This window comes from Conger conger, chromosome 16 (genome assembly GCF_963514075.1).
Source record: "Conger conger chromosome 16, fConCon1.1, whole genome shotgun sequence".
In the NCBI taxonomy this organism is placed as follows: Eukaryota; Metazoa; Chordata; class Actinopteri; order Anguilliformes; family Congridae; genus Conger; species Conger conger.
The window spans coordinates 26,888,863-26,904,549 of record NC_083775.1 but is presented as its reverse complement, the minus strand read 5'-3'; the positions used below and the strand labels follow the sequence as shown (position 1 = coordinate 26,904,549).

General features: G+C 39.4%; 1 protein-coding gene across 2 annotated transcripts in view; it reads left to right on the top strand.

Moving 5' to 3' along the window:
- The first annotated feature begins 796 nt into the window (after positions 1-796).
- card11 (caspase recruitment domain family, member 11) overlaps positions 797-15,687 on the top strand; it is a 40,119-nt gene continuing 25,228 nt past the window's right edge. For both annotated transcript variants that reach the window (XM_061224263.1, XM_061224262.1), the window contains exon 1: positions 797-1,005. The gene's annotated coding sequence lies outside the window, so the exon portion shown is untranslated. The remainder of the gene's footprint in view (positions 1,006-15,687) is intronic.

Below are 15,687 nucleotides of genomic sequence, written 5' to 3'. Positions count from 1 at the left end.
TCAGCCCAGGTAATATAGAGTGACTGGGCTAATAAGAGAGAACTAAATAGGAGGCCTGACGTGCACCTTCTTTTCTCTTCTCCTCATTCAGTGGAAGACGTCCCACTGATGTTGAAACGTCAATCAACCTGTTTCAGTAAAGGTCCCTATTTTGAGTTTGCCCCTTGTACTGTGTAATTATCCGGGTCAGAATCCGTCTGTATGTATTATACAGTCTATTTAAAAAAAGAGTACGCTAAAGCAGCCTACCATTTCAAAAAACACACTCGACTTGCAGTTCAGTTGCCATGTACTTTGCAAGTGTTCTGGTATTTTTTTAGGTTTCACAAATGTGTTCGAGGGAAGGGAATGTGATGAAAGCAATTATGTCTCCACGTCTATTTTCAATCTTTCAAGAAAAGCTCATATGTGTCATCAGTAGCTTCAAATTAATTGCCTGAAACGTTCATGGAGGCTACATTGCTTGTTTGAAAAGACACAGTATGTAGACCAACGACGCAAATAAGAGCTTATTTCTGGTGTAGACTCATATCCTAGTTCTCCTCAGATGACTTCTCTATTTTAAGAAGTTGTAGCCTATTTTCACCTTTTCAAGAGGACATATGTGAGGATACCCTAAAGGAGCTTACAACAATATTATTTATGAAACAAACATTTAAAACGAGGCTTGTCTGACAAACATCCAAAGCGTTTTCAGAAAGTCAAGGCACGATTAAATAGGCTCAGACAATTACGCGGTACAGTTTCATTACGAGAACCCACGCGTTTTTTTTTTTTTTTGCGCCTGCAACTCCTCCCCTGCATCTTGCGAGTCTGTTGATAGTTTTGACACTCTGATGCGTCAAAAGTACACTCTGTGTCTGACACTAACCGGCGATTCTGCTCTGGCAGTTAACACTTTACAATATCCCTGATTGTAGCTACATGTTAATTTTCCAATCATTCCGTTCGGAAATGGACTCGTTCGGCCGCAGACTCGTGTAAAGGAAGCGGTCTTCGTAACAGGTAAGAATCCCATGTTTAGTAGGAAGCCAGAGCGATTAGCCTGTACTCGTAACTTTCTTAGTCGGCCTACTTTCAAATAGTTTCACTGAAATAACCTCGATGCAATCACAACTGCCATCGGTTACTGTGGTTCGAAACTGGCTATGCTTTATTTGGTTTAATATAATATTTATTTTCCATTAAAAGGTGCGATTTTAAAATGTATTTTCTTCTTTACTTTTTCTTAATTCGTCACACTAACACGGTTGAGTTACCCGTTGACTGAGAAGGACTCGTCTGACACTTTTCTGTCCCATTGACAAACTGGATTGCTGAGGTTTTAAACGTTATTATTATATTCTATTGATAAAGAATACGGAAATGTGATTAATGTAGAATTGTTGTTCCGATAAGGTCATTGTCAGTCGATGATTTGTTCATGTTGCTTTCTCATGGTAGGGTTCAAGTTGGAAATTATTGCTGAAGTAGATTTAGTGCATTTGTTCGGACTGAGGCATAAGAGTCTGGCAGAGCAGCATTGAGATGCCATGATTACAGTGGTTTGCATGAGCGTAATGTGCGTGTGTGTGGAGAATGCTTGTAGCCTGGAATGTTGTGTATGTTTGTACTGTACCTACAATACAATGGCATTTCTACAGTATATATGAAGTGAATATATAGTTCCAGTATACTCACAATTACATAAGTATTAGACCGGATTAAAGCTGACAAAAGATAGCAAATTGTAATTACGTGATTCTAAACTGTTTGACGTCATCAGCTGAAAGGGCTGGTATTGTTATATTTGTCTTCATGAAAGAGAAATGCTTTTGTTTTTTTTTCCTATAACTGTTGGTACATGCAAGAGTAGAGAAAAATATCAAAATCAATATTATAACAGATGCACAGGGCACTTTAATCACATTACTTCTGTATGCATTATAATTTGTTACATGGAAATGTTTGCTTAGAGGATGGCCTTATCAGGGATGCATCACAAATCTTACAACCTATATATTTATAGTGGTGGATCACCATGAATCCACACAGCAGTAAGTGTATCCAGAGTAGTAAGTTCCTGGTATTACATAATGGGTTACAAAAGGACGCAACAGGTATTCAAACCTGCTCTCATTCAGTGACCCTCGTACTTGGTGCATGAATGCCTTTAGAAGCTGGCAAATAAAACTTACTGTACATACCATAAAAATATAGGAATACACAACAATGTCAACAGTCAAGTCAGACCAAGTAAATGAGTCATTAGAGTCAGGTGCCTTGAGTCCTTTTAAATCAGGGGCGTCCAAGGGGACAATGTGGGTGCAGGTTTTAGTTTTAGCTAATTACTGACCATGACCTTCAATCAACACTTTGATAAGTAGAATCAGTTACTGTAGTGATATAAAACAAAATCCTGCACCCACATTGGCCCATTTTGCATAATATTGGACACCTCTGCCTATGTTCCACATCGTGATATGTAAACACTTTTCCAGAAGCAAAACCCCCCCCCCAAAAAATTGTTTTATTTATATAGAAATGCCCTGTTAATTTTCTTTGGGATAATTGTCACTGAGACAAACTATCACACTGACCTCATTCTTGTCCCGGTTACTGGACAACGGTGTGTATTCTAGGGATACTGCAACTCTTGCTTTGCCTTTTTGTCCTTCAAAAAATGAAGGCTGTGTTGTCAATACTCACTGGGGCAAATTCAGTTTTCTGCTCAAAACCAAGAGCCTGAATACAGTTACACCTGGAGCTGCCTACTCATTCAGTGCTTGTGACTGGTCTTTTTGAAATAACTTATGCAGCTTGCCAGAGTATCGGCTGACCATTTGCAATAAAAAATAAATTGGCTGCTGGGTGGGAATCAAGTCTGATTAATGCAGAGACTAAATCAAGGCTTATTAATCAGTCATTTAAAGTGTCCTTGAGCAATTCACAAGTATTTTGTCTGCTTGCAGAGTTGTGATTGGAACACAAATGGTGTAAGAGTTCAGGGTGTGTATTATTTTCAACATAAATCCATGGCATTGCAACGTAAGAATAACATTTTTTTTTTAACTGGGAACATTTGAACAATATATTATTTATGGAGGCCATGGTTATACAAATTCCTGAGTATATAAGCCTGTGACAGACCTTCTTTTTAATACAGACAAAAAGGCAGTGATCAGCAGGTAGAAAAGACGAATAAGATAGTGTGTCTCACTAAGCCCAGGCAGAGAAAGCAGTGCATCAGGGAGTGAACAACTCTGTGGAGAAACAAACCAAGAAATGGCTGTAGTGTCAATCAAATTCACACCAACATCCTGTAGAGATTGCCTAACTGTGTAGGGAAGGTGACAATGCCAAATGAGTGCATGTATTCAATATGAAGCAAGGACTTTATTATTGTTATTGTTATTAGTAGTAGCCTTATAGCAGTTGTTGTATACGCTAAGCAATGGCCAGGTTTTGATTATGACATAACTGTTATGACAGTTTTTTCTATAGTTAAGATAAAGTTTTAATTGTTAATTTGTCATTGCAGTGTTATAACACTACTACAGGAGCATTAGAAGCTATGCCGAACCTTGCTTGTCATGACAAGTAAAAGCTGACATAGCTACATGTTGAATCTATTTTGCATTGAAATGTTCCATGGAATGTTGTCAGAAAACGTTCCTGTCATATGCAAGGGAACATTTAATTCATTATGATGTATGTCTGATAGTCCAACATACAAATGTTCCAGGAAGATGAAAAAGTTCCTATCATACTGCATTCATTAACACTATTTACAGATAGCTATGGTCAGATTTTCCATCATGACAGATTCCTAGCAACATTAAACTTTTAATTATTTAATTTGTCAGTGTCTTCTACAGGTGCATTAGTTGCTATGGCAAAATTGAAATAGTTATGACACACCTGATAGTCCAAAGTAGAGATTTAGATTTTATGTGACTTCTTGGTGAACTGGCTGTAATACTCATTTAACTGTAAACAAAGTTCTAATCTCTCTCTCTTTCTCTCTCTCACACACAACTGCAATGGTGTTAGATCGCTATTAGACTGGCCACCTAATGTACAGGACGTGGTTATGCTTGCATCTTATCGGTTTAAAATGTAGTATGTTAATTTGATTATCTTAAACATGTTTAATGACTCTAGCTAATGACTCTAGCTCCCTTACGGAAATAGAATAGAGCCCATGTAAGACGCATAGGTCACTAGCAGTTCATGGAAGATCTGAGATATCTAATTGGGAATTTCACCTTATTTGATTTGAAAAATTCAAGTCTTGGATGAGATGCAGTAATTTCAAATACTGAAACACTGAAAATAAATGAAGAAGCTATTCAAACTTGTTAAAAAAAAAAAAGTTATTTTGAAGGAAATTATGAAATATATGGAAGGTTTTGGTCTGTTGGCCTTCTTATATCCAGGCGACATCAGAAGCTGTGTTAATTAGAAAGGAATTGTAAAACCCAGATTCTGTTCCCATTAAGGCTATTTTTCATGCATTGCTAAAAAAAATTCCAATTACCAATGTTTTGAATTTGTGTTGAAAAGTCTGTTTATTTTTGGATTTGCTGCAGTGAGCTAAGACTCATCAATATTTTGACTGATAATGGAACTCGTTTAAAATTCCTTAGCTCCAGTGTAGGGGGTTTATAATAGTGCCAGTAGGACAAGGCATTTTGCCATTGATTTGCAGATTCCAGTTTCATATACAAAACTTGGGTGTAGAATTTATTAAAAATGGTATTAATGGAGATGCATCTGCTGTCATAGCAACTGTTGTGAAGGAGGAAATAACTCAAATAAGTATGCTTGTCATGTACTGCAAGAGTGCAATGTGTACAAAATTGTCTTTACATTTTCCATAATGATGATCAATAGTGTTTTGAAGCCAATGGTCTTTGATGATGTTTCCAGCTGCTCTGAGCATGCTCAGTTTTAGTTCATATTAAAGAGTCAGATCTATTTAGATCTCATTGCTAAGGGGTATTCTCCTTAGCAAGTGATGCAATGGCCTGCCCTCTTTGAACCCATGAAGGGAATAATTGAATCACTGCTCTCTCTCTCTCTCTCTCTCCCTTTTCTCTCTCTCTCTCTCTCTCTCTCTCTCTCTCTCTCTCTCTCTCTTTCTCTCTCTCTCTCCCTTTCTCTCTCTCTCTCTCTCTCTCTCTCTCTCTCTCTCTCTCTCTCTCTCTCTCTCTCTCTCTCGCTCTCTCTCATTCTGACAGCTTCTGATGGGCAAATATTGACAGTTTCTAACAAAACATAATCCTTAGTAGGTATCCTTAAATAGATACCATTAGTACCCTTGAATTGTCACTAACCTGAACAGTCAGGTTTTATTACACTTTGACAAAAGGAAAGGACAAACTAGCAAATTACACTGATGTTTGCTGTTTATAGAGAGAAGTCACCCACAGTACTGCATGTTAGTTTTGTATTTACCTTACAAAATGTCAGTCTGGATTATAAAAGGGGATGAAGTAGGCGTGGTCTTGAAGTCCTGCTAAATACAGTCTGCAGCTGCGCCTGTTATTACGCTGGCAAGTGCTTCCTGAATAAGTTAACTGTTCAGCCGAATTTAGCTACTGTGGGAGTACTAAATAACCATAAAAATAGGTGTCACAGAGAGTGTCTTTGTGTAATCGTGAGATGGATGTATGATTTTGGACTGTACGCTGATTATTTCACTGAAGATGGGTGTATGTTAGCTCTCATGACCTGATTTGCTATTGGGTTCTTAGGTTCTGAGTCGTATCCTTTTACATTCAACATATCACATGCCACTGGGACCATTGAGCGCTCACACTGTTCATTAATTGTCTGGTGTTTGCGATTATGGTTCAGATATCTGATACACTGTAGCGTCTATTTATGCAAAGGTTTAATGAATAGTGCTTGGTATTGTCATTTTAATACTATTATACAGGTCCCAAAGCAGGTTTCAAGGCCACTGGAGGAAAACAGTGGACTGATTGTGCATGTGAAAGAGATGGAGTATTGATTTTCCCTCTTCCTTATTACACAACAGTGAGCTCTTACAGGCTTCAGCTGTGCTACAAAACAGCAGGTTTGTTTGACAAAGCCATTACCTTGAGCTAGTCTTTGTGGCCTTGCATTACTTAGGCATCTTTGATCCTTTGGTCAGTTTGAAGCGATGTGAGAAAGTGTTCATGTGGCCTGCTGAAGCACATATTCCTCTGTAAATTCAGAAAGTCTTTGAACATATTCAATATCATGGCCTCTGTACAAAACATGTGCTTGGTCCTTCATCCCGACTGACTAAATTTTTTTGGACTTCATTTGGTTAATGATATCAGGAATTAAACGGTTGCAGTAATTCATTTAATAAAATTTAATAGAACAGTTTTCTTAAATGCATTGCTCTCATGCAAGGGAAACTGGAAGATGGTAGAGTAGAACCTCATATGAGCCTGAATTAACAACCCACCCAAATTAGTTATGAAATCAGAAGTGAAGTATACACAATTTATAATGCTTTACCAATACCAAGCTCTTTATCCATACGGATTATCAGTTAATTTAATCTAAAGTGTATCGGTACAAAATGAGTGTCGGGCATTTTAGTCTGCCAACAGTAATGCGAGTAACAATTCCAATATAAAGCCTTTACACTGGTGTCTTAAACCCTGACAGTCTTAAACCCTCCAACCCCTTTGGCGATAATAGAGCCCTATATGCATTTTCCAGCGGGTCAACTTGCCACAGTTGACTCTTGCTATGGTCTGAATTCAACACTAGACCATAGGGCCCATCCACAACAGAGCCTTGAACAGGGCCAGCCACCCTGTAGCCCGATTTATGCTGTATTTATACTGACTGGCAGTGGAATCAAATGGATGCAAAAGGCCAGTTCCCTGAAATGTAGCAGATTTTCCCTTCACACAAACATGGTGCTACCAGTCTCAGCAGTTAAAGCCATCTCACCAAGAACTTAGCTATTTAGGTGTCAGTACATAAATTCAATAACAGCTCCGTGAGACAGCTTGCAGAAATGATTAATTGCTTAAGTGTTTGGCACACGGTGTGCTGACTGGCACCAGCTATATCCGTACCCTCAGCGGAAAGTGAGTCACGAGACGTTAGAAACACCTTTTCTCATTCCCGCTGCATGGTGCGTTACCCCACATGGTGACTGTCAGAAGATTTTTTTATATTTTTACGTCATCATCAAGCACACTTCAAGTGAAAATACTATATATGGGTTGATGGGTTGAGAAAAAGCAGAGAGGAGCATGGCAGCGGCTAGGTGAATCAATTTAAACCAAAGTATGCTTTGGAATGGGGTGTAATGCAGCTCAATATAGAAAACACAAATGTACTGAAGTTACTTGTACCTGGTGAGGTAGTTCCGTTTTCAAAAATGACAACCCTGAAGAACTGTGACTTATAAACGTTTCAATCGCCCGACCAAGCACGTTCCCCCAGTTTATTTTCTGCATAATGGGCTGTGGAGCTGTTCTGTTCATTTCAAATGGTTCGTTTCATATGTTCACTTCCTGATATCAGGTTTCGAGCCGAGGTGCCTTTCTCTGTGTGCCTTTTCTGTCTCGCCGTGCCAATACAAATGGCCCCACTGCAGGATATATAAACAGACAACATGCTGGAGGCAGACCACAACCACTTTGTTGTGACATGTTTGGGCAGGAGAAAATTTTGAAGGCTAAAGCATCACCTGAGAAGCCTCTCAAGCAACTTCCTTCTGCTAGCTATAGTACAATTAAGACTGAATGTGTTTCAGGCTTAATTTGACTCTTGTCCACAGTGCAGGACTCAAATACAGTGCTTAAGGTTATTCTCATCAGGGCCTGTTCTATTTTAATGCAATTAATTTTGAATTCCCATTTTTGTGCATTAACTGAATTTCAATTCCTCACTGGAATTTACTTTTTTTTAATTTTTTATCATTTCAATGCACACTAAAGCCATTCTGAGGCTTTTGTATATAAAGAAAATGTTCATAGTTATACCCAAGACAAAGTTTAAACAAAACTTGCCTGTTTTATATATGGAAGAGTGGACCTCAAAGCGAAATTCCCTTTTGAAAGTTGGAAAATCTAGGTATAACAGTAATATAGTGCAGTTTGTTCCACAACAGACAGAAAGGAGAACCTGCAGGAAAATGTTGTTTTGCTGCTGAACGGGGCAGCATGTAGCCTTGTGGCTAAGGTACCTGACAGAGGAACGTTGCTGGTTCAAACCCTGGTGTAGCCACGATAAAATCCACACAGCTGTTGGGCCCTTTAGTAAGGCCCTTAACCCCACATTGGTCCAGGGGGGTCATCCACTGCTTAGTCTAATCAACTGTTTGTTGAAATTCCCTACGTTTTGCCTAAAGTAAAATGTTGCCACAGATTACTACATGGGTTCTTTGAGAGATGATGACAGGTCAGTTTCAGGGTTTGGGGAAGTGGCATGTTTTTACAAACGTTAAGGAGGGCACAGCTGTGATCCTGCAGGTCCAAAGAGGGTTTGGTTTCAATCACCACTAAGCTCTGAAAGAACAAATGAAGTCCATTAGCTGCTTGATTAAGCCATTTAGAGTTTGCTCCATGAAAAATACCTTAAAAATGAAGACCTAAAAACTTAGGAGCTACTCAGCTGCCACTTTTTACAGTGTAGATCAGAACTTCATCGTCTGATTCACCAAAAGCTCCCACTTAGGGAGAAGACATTTTCCTCTGAATCTGGCAGCATTCCAGCATTCCTGGCCCTGAGTGTATATCCTAGATATGGCTGACAAAATATTTTATTTAGTAACTGAGATAAAACTTGAATATTCATACATGCATTACAGATTAACAAAATAATGAAAACTATGTTCCATAACATAAACTTGAATGAATGATATACAGTTGTGTTCCAAAAAATAGCTGTACAACATCAGTAACCTGATGAACCACTGTTATTAGTAAAAGATATTTCTGCATGACAAATAATTTACTTGTAGATGTAGTAGTTTGATAGAAAAACAACAGACCCAACTGTCATGACATGCACGCTGCTTATTCTGAGAAATTGACTCATTCATTAAATGGACGTGTTCAAAATAATAGCAGTGTGAAGTTTAATTAGCTTATTGTCATTAATTGTCCTTTATTAAGGAAGAAGGGAAGCAAATGTTTCACACATTGTTATAAAATATATTTCCTTCTGAATTGCTAAGTAAAGTGGGCCATTCCAAACATTGTACGGAGGAACAACAATGATTAAAAAGTTGATTGGAGACGGGAAAACATATAAAGAAGGCTCAGCTAAAATGATCTCAAATGCTTTAAAATGGCGAAACCCGAAACTTGCGGAAGAAAACAAGCAACTACGAATTGAAGAATAGTCAGAATGGCAAAGATTCAGTCATTCATCAGCTCCATAAAGATCAAAGATGATCTACAGTTACCTGTAAATGCTGTTACAGTCAGAAGACGTTTAATCAAAGCTAAGCTATCAGCCAGAAGCCCCCGTAAAGCACCATTGTTGAAAAAACGGCATTTGCAGAATCGGTAAAAATTTGCCAAGGAACACGTCAATTGGCCCAAAGAGAAATGGTGTCTAGGGGTCGTCGACAGTATGTCAGACGACCCCCCCCCAAGGAACAGAATTCAAGACACAGTACAGTGTGAAGCTTGGTGCTGCAAATATCGTGGTATGTTTTTCATACTACAGTGTTGAGCCTATTTATCGTATACCAGGATCATGGATCAGTTTAAATACATCAAAATACTTGAAGAGATAATGTTGCTATATGCTGAAGAGGAAATGCCCCTGAAAAGAGTGTTTCAACGAGACAACGACTGCAAACACAGGAGTATTGGTTTCAGACAAAAAGGGTTGAGGTAATGGACTGGCCAGCTCAATCCCCCGACCTCAAGCCCATTGAAAACTTGTGGGGTGACATTAAAAATGCAGTTTCGGAAGCAAAAGTTGGTTGGCTCGATGCAATGCAGATACGCAGCAGTTATCAAAAACAATGGTAACGCAACTAAATGTTAGTTCAGTAATTTAAAGTGAAGTTAAATCTTGAAAAATGTCTTCAGTTGGGGTGTCTCGGTGGCGCAGCCTGTAGAGCACTGACCGCATGCTCATTGTGAGCCGCGACGTCGGCGGTTCGAATCCGACCGTCCGACATTTGTCGCATGTCTTCCCCTCTCTCTCGCTCCCATTCTTCCTGTCTCTCTATACTATATATATACTGTCCAATAAAGCTGAAAAAGGCCAAAAAAAAAAAATGTCTTCAGTTTATACAGTAAGTGCTTGAGTTTGAAGAGAAAATGTCGACACTGCCATTTTTTTGAACAGATTAATATTCATTTTCTTTGCTTCCTGTAAAAGAATAATGCAGACTTGATAAAAATGTGTTAATGCTTTGATTTGGAATTGAATGTGTAATGTTTCCACGGCATTTGAAATATGGAACTAAAAGCTATTTGCACTTTATTCACTTTTTTTTTACGCACTGCTATTTATTTGAACACAAGCGTGTATGCCAAATCAGAGCAATGCCGGTATTTACTTTATACACCTAATTTATACTTCGTAAAAGTGAAAGCAGATGCGGGTTCAGTGGGCCTTGGGTTTATACAGGATTTCTTGGGTTAAAACGTTTATCAGTGCAAAACTTGAGCGTGCTCCAGTGCGTGACCAAACATGCAAAGGAAATAATTAGCATTAGCGCTGAAGTCGTTTGGAGAGAGGCTTGGCTGGATTAAACGAGGATACACACAGATGCTGCCCGTAACGCCAGCAGGTCAGACAGACGGATCTCATCAAGGAAATGCATAAATCAGCATAGATTCTGGCAAGTGCTTCTAACAAGACTCAGGTTTTCACAAAATGAATGAGAAAGCACTAAAGCGTCCTGCATGGACTATGGCTACACAAAGGAGTATTTTTTCAACTGGCCTTTTATATTATTTTAAAATGTATTCATACGTTTGTTCATAATGCCTGTCACCGTGTGGCTTCCTCCCTTGTTTGTGCTCATTTGACTTGGTTTCATGGCCGCCTTTTTTGGGTCTCTCCACTTGGGCTAGGCCCTGTACCCCACTCCGCATGATGAGCTCTATTTTTAGGAATCACTGTTGCGTGGCGTTGAGCGTGGGTGCACTAGGCATGGCTACAGAATGTTTTCATGAGAAGTACACAGCTCAAAGCATGCTGTACAAATGGCAGATATGCTGGTTTATGCTGAATGTACTATTATCAGTGGGTGTTTTGAAACTGAATTCATTCATAGGCAATCGAATGACCTCTTTTCATTCACTTTTAGAGTTGTGAGCATTGCACAGGGTGTACTGTCAATGTCCTTAGTCTATGACTGCAGTGGAAGACCAGGATATGGATATAAGAACCAAATGTTTCTCCCAGGACGTTCTTTTGTGGGAGCTGGGCTGTCAATTCTTTATTTTAATTTTTTTAATTGAGTTCTAACAAATCTCATAAGTATGGGAAATCAATTTGTGTATTGGTTATCTGCTGTATGTATTGTTGTGTTTTGCGACTGTTCTCAGTGGGAAAAAGCTGTTCCAGATGCAGATGGTTTGTTTAGGTCAGGGGTGTCAAAAACACATTGTTGACACCTGTGGTTTAGGTGCTCAAAACCATTACCAGTGCTTTGGGGGAATTATGTCCAGTTCATAATGAGGCGGACATCTTGAGTTTTTTTGTGGTTTGCTGTGGTGATGGCATAGTGTTGGCTGGGGGAAGGTGGTAAAGGTGAGGGAAATGTTTATTTTTTGGCTTGGGAGGAATGAGCTCAAAGGTGTCCCCCTTTATGAGAGCCTGCCATGGACATGTGCAGTCATTTAGGGTGACAGTCATACAAATGTTCATACTGTGCCATACAAATTTTCTTCTTTAGGGCTACCAAAACCCTAGGGCTGGCTCTTGAGTCTGATCTGAAATGGTTGCCTTTTCTTCCAACCAAACACTTGGTTCAAAAAATCAACGTCTTGATTAGTTACTTAAGTAGTTAATTCTACACTCTCTTCGAAAACAAATCTTAGGTGAAGGTTTGAGAAGTCTGACCCAGCCATTACAGTGAAGTCAACAGAGGCTGAAAGAAAATTTGATGGGGCATTGTAAAATGTATAGGGTAGATTCAGGGGAGAGAAGAGTGTGTCTGTTGTAGCTGTGAATAGACACACACAATGAACTGGCAGATATGTGAAATGAACAGTACATTTCTGGTAATCTGTTGGCAGCTGTAGTGAGTATCTCTCACATTTAAATGCATTCAATATGTATTTTTTCCTTCACAAAGAGAAAAGTCTGACAAGGCAAGTGATCACAAACATCTTGCCAAATCATTTTTGTGAAAAAGGGTAATGTTTGCATTACTTAATTTTTATTTTTGAATCAATGGTAACTACATATTATATAAAATACTATAAGCTGTACAAATATAAATGCAACAAATATAAATGCAAAAGTTTTGTTATACTGTAGTTCCCTATATTAACTTATGATTTGTGAATCTGGGTGAACAAGGTTGAGTATGTAGGTAACACAGTTGCTGAGATTTAATGCATTAAAAAAATGAATAAATACACAGTTTGGATGGTCCAAAACTGGTTGAATAAATGGGAACAAATAAATGTTGTTTCACAAAAATAATTTTCTCAGTGATTAAAGCCAGCCCTGCTTAACTCTATAACCCTGAGCATTTTCCGATGGTGGGAAACAGGTGTTACGCACTTTAAGCCCCCTGTTTCCCACACTCCTGTTTCTTTAGAATTTGCAGTTAAGCCGAGCACAAAACTCTTAACACTACAGCCGTCCCAATGTTTTGTCACACAAAAACACCTTTCTGCTGTTCCTCTGAACTCATAAATCGGGGGAGCAGGGCTGCAGCTGATTGGCTGAAGGTGGAGTGCTGGTTTGTGGCTTTTCTATAATCAGATCAGGCACAAAGGACGTGTGGTAGGCGTTTCCGGTCGATCGGCTTAGAGTGCACTCACTCCTGTGTTACAAGACAGATTCACCCTATGTCATATAAGGAGAGGGAGAGGGAGAGAGAGAAAGGGGGAGCGAGGGATTGGATTTTAGCCCCCTGTGCATTCAGATTAGGCTAACAGTCCCCAGAATCTGGTTCAGAGATTAGATAAAAGAAGCAAGTGTCATCATGATTGTGCTGTTCCAAGTTCCTTGTTACATGATTATGTGACCATTTCCTGGGGGTTCACTAACAATTGCTTGCAGTTCTTTGTCTTTAGGTTTCAGTTATACATGTACTACAGGAAGCCTGTTGATGATGTCACAAAAGTACCTCAAAGGTCCTTTTAAGAGCATGTGCGCGGAGTGTGAAGGCTACGGCACTGTTTGTGAGATACTGATGTTGACTCTTCAGGGTGGCACTCATTATTTGCCCCGTTCCAAAGGATGTTGCGGGTTGCTGAGCGTGAAATGGAGTGTGACGTCTTCAATTGAATGATGAAGAAGTGCAGAGAGCTCTGTCGCTCGCGTATAGCAGTGTAGGGGAAGAGGAGGAGCTTTTGCGGGATGATGGGTGGACAACAGCATGTGGGCTCCGTCGTGCCCTGTTAGCAGCCTGCGTTGAGAATGCTATCAGTCTGCCTCTCACCATGTCACCTCATTTTGTAGCAAGACCCTTGGCCTACAGTTATTTTTCCATCTGTTGCTGTCGGTTGCTGCCGATGAATAGTCAATAAATGTTTTATTGTGCAGTGCATCTCCTCAGTGCATTGATATACAGCGATAACTTTTACCAGACAGTGGGAATAAGGTTGTGGATGACATCTCCACCTTAAAACATTTGAAGATTGTATTTTATTTATCAATTAAACCTTTATACAAGATAGGTTGACTGAGCATGCACGCACTTTTGCAGCAACACCCTGTTAATACCCCCCACCCCAAGTTGCCTAATCTACACGTCTTTGAATGTGTATGCTTGTATAGTGATTCACGGTTACATTTTAATGTCTAATGAGTTATTGTGCTTGAGAAACATCCCCTTTCCCTTTTAGTTTACAGAACAGTGACCTTGCCTCCCCTTAATGGCTATAAAGTTTAAAACTGGAAGACTGCAAATGTGCCTCCTAATGTGCAAAGTTTGCTGTTGCAAGCATTTCCTGCAGCACTGTTTATTCACTATAGCATTGACAAGACACCTAAATAATGCACATTACACAGGTCAATGTGTGTTTACTGAGAACCCATTTTGAAATACTGGACCACGCCCTGAAAACACAAATTAACATTTACGGTTTTAGTCATATATCAGTCCTGTATGTGTTCTCCAGTACAGCAATTTAGTTATGCTACAATTTTCCTTTTACCAATTTTTTACCAATACCAATTTCTGCCTATAGCAAAGCAGGCATACATCATACAGTATGACATTTTAGATTTATAAGTGGAATAGATTTATTAGCAGATACTCATTTGCAGGTTCAGACCCAACACACTCAAAACAGATGTGTTAAAAATAACACACCATTTTTTAAACACGCCTCCACGCCTAGTTAAGGACAACTCATTTTGCATTACTTTCAACACAGTCACCCTTTTTAACACTTCAATTTTATATTTGTAACACAAAACTAGTAACTTGGTTGTTACTACCACTACATTTGGTAGTACCAAATGTTGCAACACAAAAGGTATGTGGGCATCCTTTTTGAGAGTGAAGAAACAAGCCGAGGCGAGTTAACTGTGTAATCGATAGCTGTAACAGACCAAATAAGAGCTGAAACGTGGGGGCTCAGAGGTGAAACCGAGTGTCCATCCATTAAAGTCAGCGCACAGTGTGAATTCAGTTAATGATTTCATGCTAGCTCACACATCACTCACACCCAGACCCAGGTCAAATACGTAGTTTTGGATTCAAATACTTTGCTGTGCTCGATTGAGCTTGTCTGGTGCAATTGAGCCAAGCATCAGAAGGTGGGTTTGCACTATGTGACAGTTGTTCCAATACACCAGACAAGTGCAGTAAAGTGTAGAAAAGTATTTGAATCCATAACAGTTACGTACTTGACCCAGGTCTGCTCACACCCCATTGTAGGTTGGCAAATTGCCAAACACTCTAGTTGTTTACTTCTTCAGTTATTTCTCAGGAATATTATGCTTCCCCTGGGTAGGAGGTATGGTCTAATGTAAGTTTGGATTTTGTATAGAAATAATACTATTAATAATTCTGAATAATAATATTTCAGTAGGGCAAAGAATTGTGCTTAACACTTAAATGACTGAGTACATTCAAGAGGCTTTTAAGAAATATAAAAATATAAAAAAAACCTTTTAACAATCACAACGTACTGCTAACCAGGATGTTTACGGTCGAGTTTATCACCTTTGAAATTTTCTTACCATCCACTCCCCGAAGCTTGGGTCGAGATACGGGCTCATTCAGAAACATGCAAATGGAGAGCAATGACTGGAATTACTGCCCAGAATGACTGCCCATAACCTGGAGCGGTCCTCACCACTCCTAACTTTCGGGATAAAAATGAAAGCTCGCCAGTATCCCCATTGAGCAGGCCTATCAAGATTTATGACAGCGGATAGGGTGCATAAAAGCCTTATGCAAAAGGCCACCACGGGAACCTTAGGTAATATCAGATAGGGTTTTATTTGCAAAGCCCGGGTGAAACAATGCTGGGATTGTGCAGCCAGAGGTAACGATGCAGGACTTGCTGGCCTCTACACCGC